General features: G+C 39.8%; 1 protein-coding gene and 1 pseudogene across 1 annotated transcript in view; both read right to left on the bottom strand.

The window, feature by feature from the left end:
* The window catches only part of FBXO11 (F-box protein 11), a 99,586-nt gene that overhangs the window by 40,258 nt on the left and 33,566 nt on the right, over positions 1–25,762 (bottom strand). The gene's annotated exons all lie outside the window — the stretch shown is intronic.
* On the bottom strand, positions 3,910–3,981 carry LOC115894415 (annotated as a pseudogene).

Raw genomic sequence — 25,762 nt, 5'->3', positions numbered from 1 at the left:
AAAATACAAAAAATTTAGCCTGGCGTGGTGACAGGTGCTTGTAGTCCCAGCTACTCGGCAGGCTGAGGCAGGAGAATGGTGTGAACCCCGGAGGCAGAGCCTGCAGTGAGCCGAGACGGCACCACTGCACTCCAGCCTGGGTGACAGAATGAGACACTACCTCAATAAAACAAAAAACAGAAAACCACACACATACACATATATATCTTTCACTACACCTTTAATCAGTTCTCTTAAAGCAGAAATTCCCAACCCCCAGGGCCAGTTAGGAACTGGGCCACCCAGGAGGTAAGTGGTAGGCGACCAAGCAATACTGCCTGAGCTCTGCCTCCTGTCAGATCAGCCACAGCATTAGACTCTCATAGGAGCGTGAACCCTACTGTGAACTACACGTGCTAGGGATCTAGGTTGTAAACTTCTTATGAGAATCTAATGTCTGATGATCTGAGGTGAAGTTTCATCCAGAAATCATCCACCCCTCTGAGTCTGTGGAAAAATTGTCTTCCACAAAACCAGTCGTTGGTGCCAAAAGGTTGGGGACCACTGTCTTAAAGGACAAAAAGTTAATATGCAATTTAAAAGTATGCTATTTGCACACACATACATAATATCAAAATTTATTTTATAATTTCTAGATTTGACTACAAATCCTATGCTATAAATACACTACAATCTTCACTATTAATAGGAACCACAGAAATAAGTAAAGGCTTCTGGAAAATAAACATGTTTCTTTAATTAAAAAATAATCTTTGACATCTTTGATAATAAATGTAGCACTGAAAATTAATTTTAGGATTCAAATAAGATTCCTAAGTGTTTTGACTCTATTTATTCTGAGGCTAGCAGAATACCTTGATTTTTATATACCTTTTACCTTGAAAGTTTGCAAAAAACTATACTATTGATTGGCTGGGGGTTAAAGTCTACACATTCTAGGTTATAAACTAAGGAAGTTTTTTTCCCCACAAATATACAAATTCCAATTTACTTACCCGTAGTCACAGATCAGATTGGAAACTTAGGCAAATCTGTGCTACTAACAACTTTGTGTTTAGAAACAGCTCCTAGTCTCATGGTGTAAAGGAACCACACTTGACAACTGTTTCTAACACAGTTGGAAACTACCACAGCTTTTCTCTAACTGCTAAAAAAATTCACAAATGGAAATCAAGACAAAATTTAAATACTTATAAAGTTAAATGGTTTAGTTAAAATTTAAATATTTTATAGTAGAGAGCCCAAAAGTAAAGTTATAATTAAAAAAACTCCTTTTTAAAAGCTTGACTTGCTGTAAGCAAATGTTTCAGATTTTATATATAGTTACATTTTAAAATTATTTATTTAGGATACTGTTACATAATACTTCCATTAATGTATTCAGTTATTAACACACACACACTCTTACATTGAATTGTTGCCACTACAGGAATCATTATACTTACAATGACTAAAAAAAAAAAAAAAAAGTGCATTTTTGTTACTCAGTAACAATCTTCAGAAGCCAAATCTTGCCATGTACTGTTAGGTGTTGGTGAAACAGGTCAATCAAACAGAATATTGTATTTGCTCTTCAAGAGCCTAAGAGACAGACAACTAAACAGGCAGTAATAATGAAGTGTGTCACATGCTGATAAGGATAAGCACAAAGTATTGTGGGAATATATAAGAACATCTAATCCAATCTTAGATGATGTGGGTATTGGCATAAGGTTTTCTGATGAAGAAAGTCCAAGCTGAGAAGTGGATGATAACTGAAAGTCATGCAGAAGGAACAGTGTATGTGAAGACCTGAAGGTGCACATCTCCAGCACAGGTATCAAGGAACTGCCAGCTGCTCCATATGTATGGCTATACTATGTAGCAGAGGCCAAATTATAAAGGCTGTTACAAGCACTTACAAGAATTTAGACTTTATCTTAAAAACAAAATACAGTCACTGAAGGGTATTAAAAAGAACAGTAATGTGTTCTGGTTTTGGTTTTGGGAAGATCACCCAAACAATGTAAAAACAACTGGAAATGAATAGCACTGGTGGGAGGAGACCAGTAAGGGAACTACAGCACAATACAACTCAGAGAGGAAGATGGCTACAGAGGAAGAAATGGATGTATGAGATACATTACAAGATAAAGCTCATAAAACTTGATGAGTGGATATGGTGGGCTGGGGGTGGAGAAGAGGCTGGAACCAAATACTGATTTGGGCAATACAATGGATGGTGGTGCCATGTACGAAGGCAGTGACTTTGGAGGCTGAGGGTGGGGAAAAAAGATGAGTTAAGCGTCTGGATTTTGAGTTTTGAGGTACCTGTGAGACATTCAAGTGGAAATGCCCAAGATAAAACTAAATATGTAGATCTCAAGCATTAGTGAGTCATTTGGGTTGGAATAGAGAATTTTGTCCCTCTGAAAATACACTATACTAGGAATGGGGAGTCAGAAAGCATAGACTAGCCATCACAGCTATCATCACATATCATACATATGGGTACAATACTGTTTCATGGTAGATGTGCCATTCAATTTTTGAGGGGTAGCCATATGATGTAAAGTGGACTGTTATCTGTTGATGTCAAAATTAACAATACTCTATATAGAAAATGTCCACAGATTCATGAATTTGAAATGAATTTAAAAAATAAGTAAAAAATGCCTGTGAGCCCAGAATTGACAAAAGTTCATAACTTTAGTTTGATTAAAAAGAAAATCTCCAACTGACAACTACTAATTCAAGGATTAAAGTCTCTTGAGAATAGCTTAACTTTATTTTAATTCCTTCCTGTTACATATCACATTCTGTTCTCCCAAGACATTTTCTCTCATTGCTTTTGGGAAAAGGAGTATAAAATAGTCTCTCCCCAGAATGGAACATTTAAAAATGTTTCCTTCCATTCACATATTTGTTCCCCTAGTTTTTCACGTTCGATATTTCCTAAGAGTTTAAAATTCATAAAATACATACAATAATTCTTTTCTATTTTAACAAGCAAGAAAACTTTTTTTTAAGTTAGTAACCTCCAAAGATTTAAAATACTTAAGCTCAATCCAAGTTCAATTGGACAAAGTAATTCAAAAGTAGTGTTATACCCAAGTAGAAGCTGATATGGCTACAGTATCAAATATATCATTAATTCAAGACCAGAATGGCCATAGCCCCAAATTAACAATTAAGTCAAACCTAGCTTTAGCCTAACCTTGGATTCACAGATGTTATCAACTAAATGTTATTAATTTTTTCTTTTCTTTTCCTTTTTTTTTTTGAGACAGAGTTGCCCAGGCTGGAGTGCAGTGGTATGATCTTGGCTCACCACAACCTCCCGTCCCAGGTTCAAGCGTTTCTCCTGCCTCAGCCTCCCAAGTAGCTGAGACTACAGGCGCATGCCACCATGCCTGGCTAATTTTTGTATTTTTAGTAGAGATGGGGTTTCACTATGCTGGCCAGGCTGGTCTTGAATTCCTGACCTCATGATCCACCCGCCTCGGCCTCCTAAAGTGCTGGGATTATAGGTGTGAGCCACTATGCCTGGCCTATTAATTTTCATCTGTTTGCTAGTCATTGTGAATATAAAGGTCCATCACTAAGGCAACAGTTCCAGTAGGGGAGTGAGATATGTAAACAAAGCAATATAGTAAGTGCCATACCAAGGACACACGCAGGTGTCATAAAAGTATAAAATAGGACACACAAATCATCATATGCACACAGCTTAAAAGAAAACAATTTAGCCTGTCTCTAATGTATTTTCACATAAAATTTAGAAATTTCTAGAAATATCTTTAGTTTAATGGGCAAGGAGGGTGAGAGCAAGAGCATGACGTAGGAAGAGCAAAATGAAAATATGGCTATATTCTTATAAGCATTAAATGCTTAACCTTTCCTTTGTGAATTCACATGACAAACAACTTTTTAAATATAGAATGCTTTACAAATTTGTGTGTCAATCTTGGGCAGGGGCCATGCTAATATTCTCTGTATCAAGCAACCATTTTGTTTGTTTGTCTGTTTGTTTGTTTTTGTTTTTGAGACTGAGTCTCGCTCTATCGCCCAGGTTGGAGTGCAATGGCGCTATCTTGGCTCACTGCGACCTCTGCTTCCCAGGTTCAAGCGATTCTCCTGCCTCAGCCTCCTGAATAGCTGGGATTACAGGCGCCCGCCACCACACCCTGCTAATTTTTGTATTTTTAGAAGAGATGGGGTTTTGCCATGTTGGCCAGGCTGGTCTCGAACTCCTGACCTCAGGTGATCCACCTGCCTCAGCCTCCCAAAGTGCTGGGATTACAGGTGTGAGACCCTGCATCCAGCCAGCAACCATTTTATTAAGAGAAGAAAAATGGACCTCACCAGAGGGAGAAAAGGATGAGGAGGAGGCTCAGCATCATCAGTTCTTTCCCATAGTTTGACTGTAATTTGTGGTACTGCAACATGATTTCTAGGAATGTTTTTTACAAATCAAGAAATCACCCGACAAGAAAAGTATTAATTTGTTCTACTGACAGGCAGATTAGGCCCTTAAGGTTAAGTGAAATGCTTAAGGTTAGAAAGTCAATAAATGGCAGCAAAATAATTTTTAAGTCAATGGACTCTAGATATACTGTTTTTATTTTTACTTTTCACTACAAAGTAATTTGGGTGTCGTTTAAAAGTTTATTATATCAATACAAATGATGATGGATGATAATGATAGTAATTCAAATAAATAATACTATTACTGCTAACAGTGTACCTAATACTTACTGAAAACTTACATGTACAGGCACTACTGTTTCAAGTGTTTCATACGTGTATCAACTCATTGAATCCTTGCATCAACTTCATAGGGGACATATTATTATTCCTATGTTACAGATGAGGAGACTAGGCAAAGAGAGGTTAGGCAACTCACGCTAGGTCACATGGTATTAAACAGCAGAGGCAGAATTTGAAATCAGATGGTTAAGCTCCAGAGCCCCATACTCTTTATCTCTGTTATCCAGTTAATTTTGCTAAATAATACTGGACATATTTACTAGGAGTATATTAGCCTATAAAATAATACCATGGAACAGGGCATAAAACTTTTGGAAAGTTTACTTTGAAGAATTTTTTCTTTGAGACGGAGTCTTGCTCTGTCACCCCGGCTAGAGTGCAGTGGCACAATCTTGGCTGACCGCAACCTCCACCTCCTGAGTTCAAGCCATCCCCCTGCCTCAGCCCTCCAGTAGTGGGATTACAGGTGCAAACCACCAAGCCCAGCCAATATTTGTATTTTCAGTAGAGACAAGGCTTCTCCACATTGGCCAGGCTGGTCTCGAACTTCTGACCTCGTGATCCACCTGCCTTGGCCTCCCAAAGTGCTGGGATTACAGGCATGAGACACCGTGCCCGGCCCAGGAATTTAAAAAAATAATACTTTTCCATGTCATATGGAAAAGTATTTATATATTTATTCAAATATATAAAAATATGACAATATTAAATAAGACCCTTTATTTTATTAATAGGTAGCTCCTCAGATGTTTTAGTATTGCAAATAGTAGTATGTGGAGACAGTATAGCACAATGACTAAGGATACAGGCTCAAAAAAGACTGGCTCTTGGTTACATTCCTGGCTTAGCAGCCACCCTGTTATCTTGCATAAGTGCCTCAACCTCTTTAACTTAGGCTCCTTCACTGATTTTCAGTTCATCTATAAAATGGAGATAATCATGGTGCCTATCTTATAAAATTATTGTGAAGATTAACTAAGATTGATAATACTTAACAGTACCTGGCAGAGATGACCTCTCGATGTTAGCTATTATCATAACTGAGATGGGATACTGAAAGTTACCAAGATCCACTCAAAATATATTTCAAATTCCACCTGGAGGCTTAAAAACAATTATCCAATTTAATCTTCTAAAAACTCTATGAGGTAGAAATAATAATTCCTATTACAAAATATTACTCATGACAGGTATTTAGAACGGTTCTAGAAGCTTAGAAGATAATGTTAAATCCACAAACGCCAAGTGCTGACCACAGATCAAAATTAATCCTGCTCCTTTTAAAGTATCAGTAGTCATTTGGAGATGCTATAAAACTATTCCAACAATTCTGCCAGTTTCAAAGTATGTATCACATGAATTCTTTCCAAATTATAAAAGTATGTTCACTTAGAAAATGTGAATAAAGAAAAATCACAAAAGAGAAAACAGTTACTCAATGTCTCAGTTTAAGAATATTCTTTTTTGTTTTTTTTTTTTTTTTAAGACGGAGTCTCACTCTGTCGCCCAGGCCGGAGGGCAGTGGCGCGATCTTGGCTCACTACAACCTCCACCTCCCGTGTTCAAGTGATTCTCCTGCCTCAGCCTCCCGATAGCGGGGACTACAGGCGCGTGCCACCACACCCGGCTAATTTTTTCTATTTTTAGTAGAGATGGGGTTTCACTGTGTTAGCCAGGATGGTCTCAATTCCTGACCTTGTGATCCGCCTGCCTCGGCCTCCCAAAGTGTTGGGATTACGGGAGTGAGCCACCAAAGAATATGCTCAAATAACACTCTTTGAGCAATGTTTTAAACGAATTATACAATTTGAGACACTATGTACTGCTTGGTATCTTTCTTTTTCATTGTTACTATATCATGAATATGAAATAAGTTCATGATGCACATCATAGAATTTTTTCTGAAACACAGTTTCAACGGCTGTAGGATATCAATGTCCCATAATTTAATCAGTCCCTTGTTATTAAAGTTTACTTAACTAGTCCCCTGTTATTAAGGTTTTCTGCCTTGGCCATAGTTGTGAACTCTTTTCAATCATGACCAATTTACCCTTTAAGAATAAATATGATTTTTGACATTATTTAAGTCACTCAGAATCAAATGACTTATCAAGCCAAGACATAAAATAGTTGACATTAATTAAAGTACTTATTATAAAGCAGTCAGAGCATCAGCATACATTTTCTCATTTGTTATAACCACCCTATGAGATCGATACTATTATTCCCATTTTACAAATGTGGATACTGAAGTTTAGGAGAGATTAACTTTCTGGAAGTCAAACAGTAAGTGGCAGGGCTGAGATTTGATTCAGAAACCCACAGTCTTAACCTCGGTTCTGTCTGGCTTCCCTAATAATGGTAACAACAAAAGCAGTTAACATTTATTAACACACCAGGCACTGTAATAATTAATTTATTCCTATAAAGGAAAACCTAGTTGTTATTAGTCCAATTTGCCAATTCTGTTCCCAGGACTTTTTCTTTTTTTTAACCTACCTATCTATACCTTTATTCACTGTGGTCCTACTGCTTAGAACATCCCTCTCTTTTTTCTCTACTTAATGTTTACTGTTCAGTCAAATCTCACGTTCTCCATAAAGTCGTCCACAACTTTCCCATCTTAGACTTATTTGTAATTACAACTTCTAAAAAGTCAAGTTAAATATGGAGTATTAGAAAGAAAACTATGAATACTGGGGGTAAAGTGAATAAAATAAAATAAATAAATAAATAATAGAAAACTGTACCTAGCTGTGTAACTTTGGACAAGTCAATTAACCGCTCTAGAATTCAATTCTTTGCCTGCAAAATGAGAGGGACAAACTAGATCAGCAGTTCTCAAGGCATAAATTAATTAGAATTATGTGGAAGTTTGGTTAAAACACAGATTACTGGGCTCCACCTCTGTAATTTCTGATTCAGAAAATTAGGGAGGAATGAGAATTTGCAATGCTAACACATTCCCAGGGATACTGATGATGGTGGACCAGGATCACGCTTTGAGAACCATGGGAGTCAAAGAAAAGTCTTTGAATACCAAGGTAAAAGAACTGCTCTTTACTTTTTTTTTTTTTAGGGGAAAAATTTCAATTACTGTTGTAACATTCATCACATCTTTTATTAAGAGATGGCTTTGGCGGCAATGGGCATATAAGAAACTAAGGCACAATAAAAAAGACTCCTTCAATATCAGCAATAAATTAGAAAAAGGCCTGGATTAGGGTGGTGGTAGTAAGAACAGGAACAAAACAAAATAAAAACCTAAAAACATTACAGCTCAGTCACTCACCCCTGCTAATGTTTTTGCCATTATCCACAGCAAAGTTGTATGTATATATACTCCTTATAGCTATAAAACAGAACATGAAATCGGGAATCACTTTCTGGAATTGCGAGAGCACTATGTCATTTTTAGGGATTTGGTGTTCAAGTTACTTTCTTAGTACATTTCAATTTCTAATGTTTAAAAATAAAAATATGGGGAAAAATGACCGACTAGGTAGACTCATTTTATTTTATTTTATTTTATTTTATTTTATTTTATTTTATTTTATTTTTGTTTTTGAGACAGGGTCTCACTCTGTCGCCCAGGATAGACTGCAGTGGCATGATCAAAGCTCACTGCAGCCTCGACTTCTGGAGCTCAAGTGATACTCCCACACCTCAGCCTCCTTAAGTAGCTGGGACCAAAGACACACGTGTGTTTTCTGTAGAGATGGCGTCTCATCATGTTCCCAGGCTTATAGGTAGACTCATTTTATCTCCAAGACTATTTAATGTAATTAGTAAGAAAATAAAGATATAAACCCCCTACAACAAAGAAAACAGGATGGATACCATCAGTGTACATAAGAAATTTCAACAGATTTCTGGAACACTTAAAAATAAAGGAATGTGGCCAGGTGCAGTGGCTCACGCCTGTAATCCCAGCACCTTGGGAGGCCAAGGTAGGCTGATCATCCGAAGTCAGGAGTTCGAGACTAGCCTGACCAACATGGTGAAACCCCATCTCTACTAAAAACACAAAATCAGCTGGGCATGGTGGTGCATGCCTATAATCCCAGCCACTTGAGAGGCTGAGGCAGGAGAACTGCTTGAACCCGGGAGGCGGAGGTTGCGGTGAGCCAAGATTGCGCCATTGCACTCCAGCCTGGGCAACAAGAGCGAAACTCCACCTCAAACAGTTAAAAAAAAAAAAAAAAAAGGAATGTTCCCTGGTGAAGAAAAGTAGAAAAAGCTATATTGCCTGGTAAACTATAGATGAGCCTACAACAGAAGACAGAGATATCAAGTTCCCTCAAAACCTGAGCAAAAGCCAGGCATGGGGGTGCACACCTGTACTTCCAGCTACTCAGGAGGCTGAGGTAGGAGGATCACTTAAGCCTAAGAGTTCGAGGCTGCAGCGTGCTATGATTGCACTATGCAGTCCAAGCCTAGGCAACCAGGTGGAATCCCATCTCTAAAGATGAAAAACAAACAAAAACCTCAGTGAAGATTTCAACTTACAAAATGCAAGTACAACAAAGGACACAGTGATATGTGGATCTCAAAACAAGCCAAATCTCATCGAACCACCCAACAAGCATAAAGATAGATTGAATTTCCAGACACACAGAGACTTATAAAGTTAATCTTCTCCACAATCTTTCTTAAGAAATTACTTGAAGATATATTTCAGCAAAATTAAGGAGCAAACACCAAAAGCGAAAGACACGGTATGCAGCAATAAACGGACTATCTCAGGAAAGCAACAAAGAGAAGGAATCCCATGATAAAGGGTACAAAATAGGTCCAAAGAAACCAGTATACATCGGAAGAGGGCTCTGGGAATGAAATTTCTTTGAAAAAAACGGTAAGAGATTAGATAGTAGGGAACTTGGAAAAAAACTTGAGGACATAAAAGGCCGTAAGTGGCATGTAAAAAAAAATCCATCAAAACAGCTAGAAATATCTTCTGAGTGGCCTATGGACAGTAGTATCAGTTAGTGGAGAATGAAATATAATTTTAGCACATATTCAGCACTACAGAGGTAAAATGTCCATATTCATAAGGTGAACATTTACTTTTCAACTTCAACAATCCACCTACATATAAATCAATGAAGAAAACTTAACTAACGATAGGCTAATTATGTTATCAACTGTGATAATGAAAATGTAGAATTGAAACAGCACAGTGTAAAAGGCAAGAACCATGAACGTCATAATACAAAGGAGGGAGTCTACAGATATTATCCAAGGTGAAGAAACAAAATTAAACTGTAAGTATATGATTTAAAGCTATACTGGGATGAGTTGGATGGTCAGAACGTTGTATGTAGACCATCACAGCAGAAATCAATAGACAATGTTTAAATGAGATAGTGGAATAAACTCTGAGCAGCCAATACAGACATTACACTATTTATGCACAGAAACTCATCTACTTTATTCGAAGTTCACCACTCGGGATCTTTACTTTGCACACAATTCTTTCAATTAGGGCACCAGATTTCCAGGTCTACATACCTAACAGTACATGTGGATTTATTGGAGATTACAAAGTCAGTATACAACTTGCCCCATAAACAAAGAACATGCCATTTGTTTGAGAGAAAAGATACACACAGCCATTAATGAGCAAAAAGGTATTTTTTTTTTTTTTTTTTTTTTAATCAGCAGAGACAGGGTTTCGTTTTGCTGCCCAGGCTGGTCTCAAACTCTTGGCTTCAAGTGATCCTCCTGCCTCAGCCTCCCAAAGTGTTGGGATTATAGTCGTGAGCCACCATACCCGGCCAGTAATTTTATGGTCTCAGACAGACATATATATATGTGTCTAACCCTAACCCTAACCCTAACCAGACCATGTGAGACAAGTAAAGACTAGGAATATAAAATAAAATCCTGTATCTGCAGTACAACTGATCTACATAGAAGCTTAGAAAAATCAATAAAAATACTTATGGGGGGTAGATTTCATAGCATGGATAGGGATGTGGGTTAGGGGTAATACCAGACCACAAAAGATGAACAACTACGTGTTCAGAGAGAAGGGACATTAACAAATGAGCAAAGCTAACTCAGGAGCTTTGTCAAGAGAAGCCATAGTAAATTAGAAAAGGAAGTCTTCAGGAACTCAAAGTCACTGAATGAATATACAAAACTGGCAGATGCAGGACTACAGAAATATTTTTTAGGCAAGCCTGTTTCTTACCACCAAAATTACAAGATAGCCTTTGCAGCTGGAAATACAAGAATCATAAGGAAGATGCAGCAGACTTTTAAAAATTGCCATTATTTTGTGCTTTACATGGGCAAATATATATATATTACACACACACACATATATTTCAAATCTTTACCAAAGTAGATGAAATATCACATTAAAGAACAGCAGATGGCGCCAAAATATCTTTTTCAAAAATTCACTGCTTTGGGTGACTATAAATGATAAACTGAAACCAAAAGGAAGCTAACACAACTGAAGAGTATAAACTAGAAAAAAAAATACAAATTATTCAAGTTTTCTTTTTATTTTTTTGAGGTGGAGTCTCACTCTGTCACTCAGGCTGGAGTGCAGTGGCGCAATCTCAGTTCACTGCAACCTCCGCTTCCCAAGTTCAAGCAATTATCCCTGCCTCCCACTCTCAAGTAGCTGGGATTACAGGCATCTGCCACCATGCCCGGCTAATTTTTGTATTTTTAGTATTGATAGGGTTTCGTCATGTTGGCCAGGCTGGTCTCCAGCTCTTGACCTCAGGTGGTCCACCCACCTCGGCCTCCCAAAGTGCTGGGATTACAGACGTGAGCCACCATGCCTGGCCCAATTATCCAAGTTTTCATGTAGTAAACCTACACACTGATGTCAATAACAATGTTCTAAAGCATGAATACTTAATGAAAAACATAACACAGGCCAGGCGCGGTGGCTCGCGCCTGTAATCCCAGTACTTTGCGAGGCCAAGGTGGGCAGATCACCTGAGGTCAGGAACTCAAGACCAACCTGGCCATCACGGTGTAACCCTGTCTCTACTAAAAATACAAAAATTAGCCAGGCATGGTAGCACATGCCTGTAATCCCAGCTATTCAAGAGGCTGAGGCTGGAGAATCCCTTGAACCTGGGAGGTGGAGGTTGCAGTGAGCTGAGATTGTGCCATTGCTCTCCAGCCTGGACAACAGAGTGAGACTCTGTCTCAAAAAAAAAAAAAAGGAAAAAAAAAGAAAAACACGATGTAAATGCAAAAACCTGAACTGACTTATCTAGAAAAAGGGTAGGGCGTGGTGGCTCATGCCTGTAATCCCAGCACTTTGGGAGGCCAAGATGGGTGGATCACAAGGTCAGGAGTTTGAGACCAGCCTGACGAACATGTTGAAACCCCGTCTGTACTAAAAATACAAACATTAGCTGGGAGTGGTAGCACGTGCTTGTAATCCCATCTATTCAGGAGGCTGAGGCAGGAGAACGGCTTGAAACTGGGAGGTGGAGGTTGCAGTGAGCAGAGATTGCTCCACTGCACTCCAGCCTGGGCGACTGGGGAGGGGAGGGAGACAGGGAGGGAGGGAGGGAAGGAGGGAAGGAAGGAGGGAAGGAAGGAGGGAGGGAGAGAGGGAGGGAGGAAGGAAGGCAGGGAGGAAGGAAGGAAGGAAGGAAGGAAGGAAGGAAGGAAGGAAGGAGGGAGGGAGGGAGGGAGGGAGGGAGGGAGGGAGGGAGGGAGGAGGAAGGAAGGAAGGAAGGAAGGAGGGAAGGAAGGAAGGAAGGAAGGGAGGGATTAATAGCTATAAAATTAAAGGAATTCATATCAACATCTACTTAAACTCTTAATGGCACTAACAGAACTGATGAGCAATATAGGTAATTTAAAGCCACTCTTCAGAGAAATGTATTTTCTTTCTTGATTCTAGGATGCGATGTGTAAGCAGAAACGCTACAATAAAATGTACCCAACTAATCTGAAGATCATCCAGAGTTCAAAATATTAAAATACAAAAATAAAAAATGAAAAAAATTAAGGATTTGGAGAACTTGTGCCAAAGTCAATGGTTCACTTTTATCATGATATTGGGGTTAAGACTGAATTGAATTTCAGATGTCTTGGAGGATTTTTTAAAAAAAGATTAAACTAATTTCACCAGTTGGTGCTGTGAAGGGAGGTGGGGGAAAACTTGGCAAGATTTAAAAGTAACAGGCTCTAGATAATTTACATACATATACAAAAAGAGTACGTTTTCATAAATGGATGAGACCTCAAGAAAGATTCTCTTCAAATCCCTTGAATACAAATAACTAAAGCTTTACTCTTGTCTTTCTTATTTGTAGCCCTCAAAGTGTTTTCAGTTAGGCTTTCAAGGTAGCTGGGGGTTTACACCCTTCAAGCACTAAAACAGAATTTTAATTTTAATCATTTTGATTAAAAATATTTTCAAAGTCAATTATGTTATCTTTTAAGACAAGAATATTCTTAAAATAACATTAATACTTATAAGATAATCATTAGGATCATGAAATAGTCTATTGTTTTGTGCTAGGGTAAGATCTGAGATCCTGAGGCTCCATTTATCAGTACAAAGCTATTTTCTAGAACAAGTTATCCTAAATGCTTAGTTTGATATTCTCATAAAAAGTTTATAGACTTTTTCCCCTTCTTGCTGTCATGTTGCTGTTTCTAGCTGTCCATGGCCTAACTATAAAATCCTCTCTTCTCTGATAAACCGATAAAATAAGCTTACTAGACATGTCTGTTTTTAAAGTAAGAGTAAACACGCACTAAATGAGAGCTTAAGAGATTTTTTCCAAGAAAGAACATGGGTTTTAGAACTATGCTATGCTGCTCAGAAGTCTTTATTGCTTCTGTTTTTTAGTGTTAAATGGAATTGCTGGGCACTTTATTCCAAATAATTAAACTACTCATTTTTATCACTGTGCCCTGACTAGTTAACTCATATGCCAGAGAGCACACAACCAAAGAATCTCCAACAGCCACGGCATGAGAAATTGGCTATATTTCACATGGCTGGCTAATAAATTTAAACAACAATTACGAATGTAAGTTTTCAATCCTTAGCCTTAAGAATTATTTTACCCTGGATTTTTTTTTTGGAGACAAGAGTCTCCCTCTGTTGCCCAGGGTGGAGTGCAGTGGCGCGATCTCGGCTCACTGAAACCTCCGCCTCCTAGGTTCAAGCAATTCTCCAGCCTCAGCCTCCCGAGTAGCTGGGACTACAGGTGCACGCCGCCACGCCCAGCTAACTTTTTGTATTTTAGTACAGACAGGGTTTCACTGTGTTGCCTAGGCTGGTCTCAAACTCCTGAACTCGGAAAATTCGCCTGCCTAGGCCTCCCAAAGTGCTAGGATTACAAGTGTGAGCCACTGCGCCCGGCCTACCCTGGATTCTTAACCAAAGCTAATCAAAACTTTTTCTCTGCAGGAGACAGAGATAAAGAAAGTCAAACCAAATAGTCACACAGAATAACCGTGTTCCGCTGGAAAATAGGAAAAAAAAAATTAGTTGTTTTCCCCTATTTTTTTTGAGACGGAGTTTCGCTCTTGTTGCCCAGGATGGAGTACAATGGCGCAATCTCGGCTCACCGCAACCTCCGCCTCCCGGGTTCAAGCAATTCCCCTGCCTCAGCCTCTGGAGTAGCTGGGTTTGTATTTTTCCTAGAGTCACCACACCCAGCTAAGTTTGTATTTTTAGTAGAGACGGGGTTTCTCCATGTTGGTCAGGCTGGTCTCGAACTCCCAACCTCAGGTGATCTGCCTGCCTCGGCCTCCTAAAGTGCTGGAATTACAGGCACGAACCCAGCCTTCCCCTATTTTTAAGTCTTAAACTGGGAAGTGTAGCCATCCTCAAACTTAGTTGTACACTGAATCACTTATTTATCTTGTAAAAACATATACATCCACACTTCCTATGGAGTAGATATTGTAATTGACTTCATAATATTCATTCTATCCCATACAAATAGTCCGACCATTTCTTTTTTTTTTGAGACAGGATCTTGCTCTGTTGACCCAGGCTGAAGTGCAGTGGCACAATCACGGCTCACTGCAGCTTCAATCTCTTGGGCTCAAGTGATCCTCCCACCTCAGCCTCCCAAGTAGCTGAGCCCACAGGTGCATACCACCATGCCCAGCTAATTTTAAAAAAATTTTTTTGGAGAGACGGTGTCTTGCTGTATTGCCCTGACTGGTCTTGAATTTCTGGGCTGAAGCAATCCTCCCATCTCAGCCTCCTAAAGTGCTGGGATTACAAAAGTGAACCACTGCATCCAGCTCATTTATGGTGACTCTATACCCTAGGATTGGCAGGTCCAAGCCAATGTGGCCCAGTGAGACACAAGAAGTAACTTGCTTGGTCTTGGCTTCTGGGAAAGAGATGTTCTCTCTTTTCTCCTGATAGATACAAACAAGGATGAAGGATGCATTATTTATAGAAGGCAGCCATCCTAGGTCCTTAAGGAGAACTAACCTAAGGCCCTTGTTGACACAATGAATAGGGCACACCTAAGCCAACAGCAGAAAATCAAAGACAAAACTTCTTGTCATGTAAAGGTTAAGTTTTCTTTTTTTTTCTTAAGATAGAATCTTGCTCTGCTGCCCAGGCTGGAATGCAGTAGCACAATCTTAGCTCACTGCGACCTCCGCCTCCTAGGTTCAGGCGATTCTCCTGCCACAGCCCCCTGAATGGCTGGGATTACGGGTGCACGTTACCATGCCTGGCTAATTTTTTTTATTTTTTATTTTTAGTAGAGATGGGGTTTCAGCACGTTGGCATGGCTGGTCTCAAACTCCTGACCTCAAGTGGTCCGCCTGTTTCGGCCTCCCAAAGTGCTGGGACTACAGGTGTGAGCCATCGTGCCTGGCCAGTTCTTATAGGATAAGCCAATTTAAATCAGATTTAAGTTACATACAAAAGCATCCTGAAATTTAAAAAAGCTCCACTGTTCAAGATACATAACCAGAGGTGAAAGTCATTGGACTAGAGCAGTAATAGCCTGAAATTAAATGGGGTGATATGAAGAACTGGAAAGGAAAATGAAAATATGAATCAAAATCTAATCTGTGGGGCAAACTTTTTTTTTTTTAATTTTTTTTTTTTTTTAGAGATAACGTCTTGCTATGTTGCCCAGACTGGTCTTGAACTCCTGGGCTCAAACGACCCTCCTGCCTCTCAGAGTAGCTAGGACTACTGTGCCACCATGCTTGACTCACAGGGCAAATGTTAAATCATAAAAATGTAAGTGCAAATCTCAAAATATGCACAATGTATAATTCTTTCTCTGGATCATCTTTTAGCAGTGATCATCACAGTACAAGTATATAAATGCTATATAATAACTATAACAAACTAAGAACAATTAGCCCAAAGACTTACAGCAGCTTCAAAAATGTTTTCACCTGGGTGTGGTGGCTCACACCTGTAATCCCAGCATGCTGGGAGGCTGAGGTGGACGGATCACCTGAGGTCAGGAGTTTGAGACCAGGTTGGCCAACATGGTGAAACCCCATCTCTACTAAAAATACAGAAATTAGCCGGGAGTGGTGGCACATGCCTGTAATCCCAGCTACTTGGGAGGCTAAGGGAGGAGAATCGCTTGAACCCGTTAAGCAGAGGTTGCAGTGAGCCAAGATCGTGCCATCACACTCCAGCCTGGGTGGCAAGCATAAAACTCTGTCTAAAATACACACACAACGAAAAAAAAGTTTCCCCCTTGCCTTCAAATCTATTTCAATATAGAAAATAAAAACAAAACATTGTTGTTAGGTTAGCTCAACATACAGTAGTCTCAAGTTAAAGATGCTATAGGAGAGCTAATGAGCTAATTATTAAATTAGAATTCTATTTACACTTTCTTGTTAGGAATAATCACTAGTTGATTTTATAAAAGATATTCTGCTTTCAGGCCTATAGAGAAACAGAATTAAATAAAAATATACTTTAATTTCTACAAGTGCTCTTAAACAACTCATTTACACGACTCTGAAACAACCCAGCTAAAGAAAACTTAAGTGAAACCTATAATCAAATCATAAGGGCATTAGTTTAATAAACTCTTCTTTAAAAAAATAGTCTACAGACAGCTCCTAATTTATGAAGTACCTAAATAAAAGTGGTAACTGTATTTCAAACGTTTCTGCTAGTTCTCACTAGACCTAATATTTTGGGGTTATGGTGTAACAATTTTTCAAGGAATTGGTTAAATCTGAAGAAATACAGCATCTTCCTCTAGAACACAAAGGCCGGGCACGGTGGCTCACGCCTATAATCCCAGCACTTTGGGAGCCTGAGGTGGGCAGATCACTTGAAGTCAAGAGTTTGAGACCAGCCTGGCCAACAAGGTGGAACCACGTCTCTACTAAAAATATAAAAATAAGCCGGGTATGGTGGCACACGCCTATAATCCCAGCTACCTGGGAGGCTGAGGCAGGAGAATCGCTTGAACCCTGGAGGTGGAGGTTGCAGTGAGCTGAGATGGTGCCACTGCACTCTAGCCTGGGAGACAGAGTGAGACTCTGTCTCAAAAAAAAAAAAAAAAAAAAGGCCCATAAAGATAAATCGATAAATCTAAAGCTCAATTTATGGTTTTGTTATTTCGAACAAAATGGTAGTCAACTTACAATATGGTATGTGTGCTGGAATTTTTAATTAATTTCAATTAAAAGGCTGGTAATTTGGTCATGTTTACCAAGGCATGTGACTTCACTGATCTTCACAGTTGTAAGACTAACAAAACTATGGTAGTTAAACAGAATTCCTCCTAATTAAATGTTCCTATTCATTAAATACAAAAAAGCATTTATTAAGTACTCATGGTATTTCATGAGAAACCATATAAAGATAATGAAAGGGGTAGAAACTACCTTTGAACAACTCATAATTAAAGACAGGAATTGGCTGGGCACGGTGGCTCACGCCTGTAATCCCAGCACTTTGGGAGGCCAGGGCAGGCAGATCACCTGAGGTCAGGAGTTCAAGACCACCCTGGCCAACATGGCAAAACCCCATCTCTACTAAAAATACAAAATTAGCCAGGTGTGGTAGTTTATGCCTGTAATCTCAGCTACTCGGGAGGCTGAGGCAGGAGAATTGCTTGAACCCAGGAGGCAGAGGCTGCAGTGAGCCAAGATCTCACCACTGCACTCCAGCCTAGATGACAAGAGTGAAACTCCATCTCAAAAAAAAAAAAAGACAAAAATAAACAAGAATCTAGATTAAATAACGGTAAATAAGTGCCTAGATTTAATGAATTATTTATGTTATAAACAAACAATAGAGTCTTCTGTCAAGATGAACACAAGTCCACAGAGGTCAGGTAAATCACTAACTTATTCACTAGGGCAATGACACACCTATGAAATAGGTATTTTCACCCACATCAAGTGATGGAATTGAAAAGAAGCAAAGCCTTGAAATTTAGTTTTACTTTTAAGATCCTTAAATGAATCCACATGTATTATAATAGTCTATTTGTTATGTGAGACAAGAACACTCTTTCCTCATTTATTCGCCAACAATACTTTAAGTAAAACATTAGTGTAACACCCAACGAGACTTTCATTCTACATGTACAAACAAAACACCTGGGCACTCGTTAGTTTAAACCTATTTATAGAGCAATATTTTCTTAAACTAAAAATTTCCTGAACTGTTGTTTCCTGTTTCCACAGGAATTAACCGAGTTGTGTTAACTGTACGTATATATGAACCACAGTGTCTGGAAGGTAATAAGTGCTCAATAAATACCTATCAATAAACAAACTGCAGCAAAACTTGATTGTATCTTTGTGACAGAAACTCCTATCACCCCAAATCTATTTACCCCTTCTGTGATAAAACCAAGATTTTAACCTGCACAGATGAACATCTTGAATAAAGCCCACATTTCTCAGCTTCTCTTATTACTGAGTTGGCCATACACGGCCAATGGGCTACATGTGTCCTCCATGACTTCTGAGATACGTTTTTTTTTTTTTTTTTTTTTTTGAGACAGAGTCTCGCTCGTCGCCTAGGCTGGAGTGCAGTGGCCGGATCTCAGCTCACTGCAAGCTCCGCCTCCCGGGTTCACGCCATTCTCCTGCCTCAGCCTCCCGAGTAGCTGGGACTACAGGCGCCCGCCACCTCGCCCAGCTAGTTTTTTGTATTTTTTTTTTTTAGTAGAGACGGGGTTTCACCGTGTTAGCCAGGATGGTCTCGATCTCCTGACCTCGTGATCCGCCCGTCTCGGCCTCCCAAAGTGCTGGGATTACAGGCTTGAGCCACCGCGCCCGGCCCAGAGAGGAATAAACTTCTATCTTGTTAAACAACTGCTGTTTTGGGTTTGCTGTCACTCTGGCAGATCTAATTTTAATTAATAGTCATACAAAGTAAAAACATTCTCTACATTTGTGTAAAAATCTTAAAACAAATTTAAGACATTGGTGGAAACAACATGGGATATTATTAGAGTCAACAGAATGTGTTCAAATACCAGCCCCAATACTTAGTTACATGATTGTGGACAGACACTCAGCCTCATTGAGCCTCAGTTTCCATATGGGTAAAATGGCAGAAAAATACTTACTTCCGAGAACCTCCCTTTTACTCGTGAGGATTAAATATGATAAACGGGGAAAGAAGGAAGCAAAGGGAAAACAAATAATCAGCAAAGATACTTTAAAAAAATATTAGCTGGGGCCAAGTACAGTGGCTCATGCCTATAATCCTAGGACCTTGGGAGGCTGAGGCAGGAAGAATCACTTGCAGCCGGGAGTTCAAGACCAATCTGCGCAACATAGCAAGATCCCCATCTCTACAAAAAAAAAATTGGCTGGGTATGGTGGCACACAACAGTAGTAGCTACTTGAGAAGCTGAAGCAGGAGGAACACCTGAGCCCAGGAGTTTGCGGCTGCAGTGTGCCACTGCACTCCAGCACGGACAACAGTCAGATCCCTTCTGTTTAAAAAAAAAAAAAAGGTGGGAAAAGGAAATAAAAATGGTTCAAAACCCAAAAACAATGTAGAAAGCAGGTAATTCAACTATACTCTATCTCATCTTTTATAACATATAACATCTACAAAATGAGGGTGTTGTATTACATGGTATCTAAAGGTTCTTCCAGCACTAAAAAACGGTATCTCAAAATTATGTGTTCTGTTACACATATCTACACTAGCAAGTTTTCTTTTCTTTTTTTTGGGACAGAATCTCACTCTGTCACCAGGTTGGAGTACAATTGGCGTGATCTAAGCTCACTGCAAACTCCGCCTCCTGGGTTCAAGCGATTCTCCTGCCTCAGCGTCCTGAGTAGCTGGGATTACAGGCGCCTGCCACCATGCCCGGCTAATTTTTGTATTTTTAGTAGAGATAGGGCTTCACCGTGTTGGCCAGGATGGTCTCTATCTCCTGACCTCATGATTCGTCCACCTCAGCCTCCAAAAGTACTGGGATTACAGGCGTGAGCCACCGCACCCGGCCTACGCTAGCAAGTTTTCTTACAACCTTTCAGCTCCATGTCACTTTGAGAAAAAATACCCACCCTCCAAACATACTTTGGTAACAGCCAGGATTCTCCATGAGGCTTGATTATCTTCAGAATACTTTTAAGTATGTAACACTGTTCTGACTCTGCAAAATGTTTTGTGTTCTCTGGCATTTTTTATATGTACTCAAAAAATAGAGCTGCAATATCTAAGAATTAAGGCCCTCTGACGATACTCACAACTTATAAATAAGCTACCTGAAAACTAAAAATCTAATTGCTCCCAGGTTCCAGATTTTGTCTAATATGGTTTCCTTTAATTAACTGCTTTAATTAATTTCATTATTCTCTCTTCTCTTTATTGGTACAGTGTAGTATCAGTCAGATAGGCTAGTTTTTTTTGTTGTTGTTGTTGTTTTTTTTGAGACGGAGTCTCACTCTGTCGCCCAGGCTGGAGTGCAGTGGCCGGATCTCAGCTCACTGCAAGCTCCGCCTCCCGAGTTTAAGCCATTCTCCTGCCTCAGCCTCCCGAGTAGCTGGGACTACAGGCACCCGCCACCTCGCCCGGCTAGTTTTTTGTATTTTTTAGTAGAGACGGGGTTTCACCGTGTTAGCCAGGAGGGTCTCGATCTCCTGACCTCGTGATCCGCCCGTCTCGGCCTCCCAAAGTGCTGGGATTACAGGCTTGAGCCACCGCACCCGGCCCAGATAGGCTAGTTTAAGCTGCAGTAACAAATCTCCAAAACTTCCTGTCTAGCTTAAAACAATGAAGACTTATTTGCTGTTCACTTTACATGTTTATCATGAGTTGGTGAAGAGCTCTGCTCCATAGAGTCGTCCTCCACTGGAACTCAGCTTATGGAGCAGCTACTCTTTGAAACACTACTAGTTGCAGCAGCAGAAAGAAAAGAGAGTTCTAGAAGTTCTCATACTGGCAATTAAATGATTGGCCTGGAAGTGACACAGTAACTTCCATTCACAACTCTTCGGTTAGAACTGTTCACACAGCCCAATGACAAAGGGGTCAGGAAGTGACAGATGGAAGAGAGCCAAAAATAATCACTAAGCAGTATAAATGATTACTCCAAGTCCCAGTCTAATGACACATATGAAAAAGGTTAAATAAATGTTTTTAGTGATATAGATTTGAGAAACTATTAATTCTAATGGTCATTTGATCACTTAAGACCAGGACCTTAAGCTTCACTGAATTCACAAACATAAACTTCCAGATTCCAGGGGAATCTAAATCAAATGCCTGGAGTAAGTCAATAAAGAACTGACACACACTATCTGCATGTTGTTATCTATGTAGATATGGATACATACATACATACATACATATTCTCCTAAAGACATAGTACATTTCCAGGGAAATAGAGATGACAATGCCAGCCCAAATTTGAGGCTTAAAAAAAATATTAATTCATCCCATGTTAGTTTCTCATGCCCCAAAATTAAAAACAGCAGTTCTTTTTGTAAGTCTCTGAATATGGGCCAAATAGTTAGCAAGGGTCATATATTTAAATGCCTAAAGATCACAGGTAAAGAAAGTGAGTGAAGAAATATCAGAGGATGCAGAGAACTGAAGAACTTATGGCCCACACAATCCTTACCCAGTGCAAATTCCTGGACAACTACTGCCCTGTTAGAATTCAAGCCAGTGTTACTGGATGGTCTGAAATGTACAAAGAAGCTGGGAATCAGCTATTCAGGAAGCTGAGGCAGGATAATCACTTGAACCCGGGAAGCGGAGGTTGCAGTGAGCCGAGATCGCACCACTGCACTACAGCCTGGGGGATAGAGCGAGACTCTGCCTCCAAAAAAAAAAAAGAGGCTGGGAATCAAGACTATGTGAAATCTCTGGAAGCTTTCATGTTCTTCTCATTATTCCTGGGTACCCTGAAATTTCACAATATGCCACAGGGTGGGCCTCTTACCATTCATTGTCATGAATGCTTGGTGGACCCTCCCAACTGCAAATTCATGTACTTTATTTTTGAGAAATTTTCTTGAAATATTTGTTTGAATTACTTCTCAATTTTGTATTTCTGGAACTCCTAATATTTGAGAGTTGGACCTCCCAGACTGACAGCTCTCTAACCGCCCACATTTCACATTTTTGTTTTAAAATTCCAGTTCCCCAACCATTGTTGTCATTGCCCAGTAGGCTCATAAACAAAGTGGCCATGGTGGCAGGAATGGAGGTTATACCTGGGCTTAGCAACAGGAACTTCTACTTGCCAAGGTTGATTTGGCTATGGCTGCTGTTGAGTATCCAATCTGGTAGCAACAGAGGCCAATACTTAGCCCCCAATATAGTACCACTTCCTGGGGTGATTAGCCAGGTACCTAGTGGCAGGTGTATTATACTGGACCATTTCCATCATGAAAAAGGCAGCATTTGTTCTCACTGGCATACACACTTCGCAGCAAATGAAAGGCAGCAATGGGCCCATGTTCATGGAATTCACTGGTTTTACCATGTTCCCTAGCATCCTGAAGCAGTTGGCTTCACAGAACAAGTGACCTTTTGAAGATTCAGTTACAACGTTAGCTAGGTGGCAACACCTTGTAGGGTTGAGGCAAAGTTCTACAGGAGATTGTGTGTTCTCAATCAGTGTCCAATATACAGTGTTATTTCTTCCATAGCCAGAATTCACAGGTCCAGGAAACAAACGGTGGAAACAGGAGTGACATCACTTATTACCCATAGTAACTCACTAATGAAATTTCTGCTTCTTGTCTCTGTGAGCTTATGCTCTGCTGGCCTAGAAGTTTTAGTTCTAGGTTTTATCAAGAGACACGATAATGATTTCACTGAAAGTTAAGACTGCCACCTGGCCACTTTGGACTCCTTATGCCTTTGAATCAACAGGCAAAGAAGGGTGTTACTGGGCTGGCTGGAGTGACTGATCTTGACAACCAAGGGGTAACTGAACTGCTACTCTACAATGAAGGAAAGGAAAAGTTATGTCTGAAATACAGGAGATTTCCTAGGGCAACTTTCCTAGTATTACCATGTCCTGTAATCAAATGCAATGGAAAACTACAACAACCCAATTCAGGTGGGACTACTAATGGCCCAGACACATCAGGAACGAAGGTTTGGGTTACCCCACCAGGTAAAAATCCATGGCCAGCTGAAGTACATGCTGAAGGCAAAGAGAGTACAGAATGGGTACTGGAAGAAGGAATTTATACCACACAGTATGTAAGTTATAGGATTTCAAGAAGAGCAAACCCAAGTGTTTTGCTTCCTTTTTTGGGGCAAGGTTTAGTGCACTTTTGGTCATAAACAGGATAGTTATGACATATTAGGTGAAAGTATGACCTGGCTCGTTGTTTTTTAGTAGAGACGGGGGCTTCACCATGCTGGCCAGGCTAGTCTCAAACTCCTGACCTTAGGTGATCCACTCACCTCGGTCTCCCAAAGTGCTGGGATTACAGGAGTGAGCCACCGTGCCTGGCCAAGATTACAATTTAAATTAGTGAACTCTGAGTAAGCTGACTGCCTCCCATGTGAGTGGGCCTCATCCAGTCAGTGGAAGATCTGAATAAAACACACAGATAGGCCTCTCCAAGCAAGAAGGAATTTTCCAGGCAACTGCCTTTGGTGTTCATCTGTACCATCAGCTCTCCTGAGTCTCTCTCTCTCTCTCTCTACGTATATATCCTATTGAGTTCTGCCTCTCTGGAGAACCTTAATACAAGTGGATTTTTAAATTAGTGTTATTGCCACTTACCATCTCATTCTGCTTATGTTTTCTGCTCTGTACTATGCATAAATCTAAAGAGCTGCTTCTGATTGCTACATAGTCTCTGTGTGTGGGCTGAATTGTGCCTCTTAAAATGATATTATGTCCTAATCCCTGATACCTGTCAACGTGGCCATATTTGGAAATACGGTCTTTGAAAATGCAAGTTAAGGTGGGGTCTTTAGGGTGGGGCCTAATTCAATAGGACTAGTGTCCTTATAAAAACAGGTAAGTGCCAATGTGAAGACACACACAGAGGGAGAATGCTATGTGACAAAAGAGGCAGAGACTGAAGTGATGCAGCTGCAAACCAAGGAATACCAAGGATTAACAGCCACCACCATAATCTACAAATAGGCAAGGAAAGATTTTACCCAGATTCTCAAGCATGGTGCTGCTGCTACCTTGATTTTAGACAGAAGTATGAGAGAATAAACTTCTGTTGTTTCGAGCTCCCAGTGTGTGGCAGTTTGATATGATAGCACTAGAAAAGTTAGTACAACGAGCACTCACAAATTTTACTTATCTACATTCAGATTGATACATGGAACACACAGGCTGTCTCCAACTTCCTGCCACTACAAATAGTATGGTAATGAATACCCATGTACATTATCCCTTTATGAAACTCTTACAAATACTCTGAGATGTCTACAAATGAAATTACTGGATCATAGGATATGCACATACTTACTACTAGTTGAGCTCCAGAATGGCCGCAGAGTCTACACTCACTACTAACAACTGGCATCATCCTCCACAGGGTAAGTTTTAGAAAGTCCACAAATGCTTTGATACTTCTCTCCCTTGATGAGGTGAAGCTGTATTCCTCTCCCCTTAAGTACTGGTTGAGTGTAGTCACTTGCTTCTAATGAACGGGAAGTGGTGATAGTATGCAATTTGGGAGAGCAGGTGATAAGACACAGTAGCTACCTGCTTGCTCTCTTAGATTACTTGCTCTGGACAAAGCCACGTGCCCCATCACCAGAAGAAGCCTTATGAATCCATTCAAGCAGCCCTGTGGACAGGCCCAGGCAACAGAAAATTGAGACCTTCTGCAAACAAATAGCAAGAAACTGAGGCCTCTTGCCAACAGCTATGTGAATGAGACATCCTGAAAGTACATATTCAAGCCTTCAAATGACTACAGCCCTGGTCAACTGTTTGACGGCAACCTAATAAACTTTGAGAAAGATTTTAAATTTGGGGGTAATCTGTCATGAAAGATAACTAAATGCATTCAGTTTTCTGGTTTTTCTTCCCCCTCAAACTAACAGGTATAAAATGAGATCTCATCTTAATTTACATTTTTTTCTGACAGCTAATGATTTGAGCATGTCTTCATAGGTTTATGAGCTTTGAGGTTCATCCATAAACCACCTATTTAGAATCTTTGCGTATTTTTATATTAGGGTGGCTATCTTTTTCCTTTTGATTTCCAGGAGTTCCTTGAATCCTGTAGATATTAAATCCCTTGTCAGATTTCACATTTTGAAAACATCTTTTCCCATTCTATCATTATGTCCCTTCAATGCACAGAACTCTTTAATTCTGATACAAACAAATTCATTCCACTTTTTGACACAAGCAATGTGCTTTCAAAGTTCTGTAAACAGTCTTTTCCCACTACTGGGGATAATGGGATAATCTGTCAACATTTCTATACCTTCCACATGTCATATATATTTTGATGTTTTTAATTTACAAGAGCTCATTTTCGTTCTTTGATGCTCCTTATTTATAACCTGAAGGTCTGACTTCACAGATAATTGTAGCATCTTTTATCCCTCTGAAACTTAGTTTCTTTCACG

The sequence above is a fragment of the Rhinopithecus roxellana genome, chromosome 17, assembly GCF_007565055.1.
Source record: "Rhinopithecus roxellana isolate Shanxi Qingling chromosome 17, ASM756505v1, whole genome shotgun sequence".
NCBI classification, from domain to species: Eukaryota; Metazoa; Chordata; class Mammalia; order Primates; family Cercopithecidae; genus Rhinopithecus; species Rhinopithecus roxellana.
This window is presented reverse-complemented; position numbering and strand designations above follow the sequence as displayed.